This window comes from Octodon degus, unplaced genomic scaffold (genome assembly GCF_000260255.1).
Source record: "Octodon degus isolate 3935 unplaced genomic scaffold, OctDeg1.0 scaffold00342, whole genome shotgun sequence".
Classification (NCBI taxonomy): domain Eukaryota; kingdom Metazoa; phylum Chordata; class Mammalia; order Rodentia; family Octodontidae; genus Octodon; species Octodon degus.
Genome location: NW_004524918.1, coordinates 309,404 through 309,888, shown reverse-complemented (window position 1 = coordinate 309,888; position 485 = coordinate 309,404).

Here is a 485-nt window from a genome sequence, read left to right as displayed (position 1 = left end):
GGCTCATTTTAAATTCTCAGTTTGGACTCTGGTCTGGCTTCTTTTTGAGAACCCATAACAAGTTCTATTATTTTGTTGCTAATTTTTGTTTTAGTTGATCCTGTGTTTTTGTGACAGTAGGGTATTGAGATCCCCCAATACAATTGTATTATGTTTATTTGATTTTTTTTTTCCTTTTTGTGGCCAACTCAGCCTGCCCTGGGGGCAGGGATGGTGTGGCATGTGGTGCCTAGAATTGAACTGCAGTCCCTAAGCTTGCCTGAGTTTGCCTAAGCAGGTGCTTTAGACCACTGAGCTATCTTGCTGGCCCTATTTATTTGATTTTTAATGCCCATTATTATTTGTTTTATATATTGGGTGTACTGGTATTTGTTGCATACATACTTATGATTGTTATATCTTCTTGGATGGTCCCCTTTACAAAGATGTAGTGAGATTCTTTATTTCTCTTGATGTCTTGGCCTGAAATTCACTTTGTTTGCAAA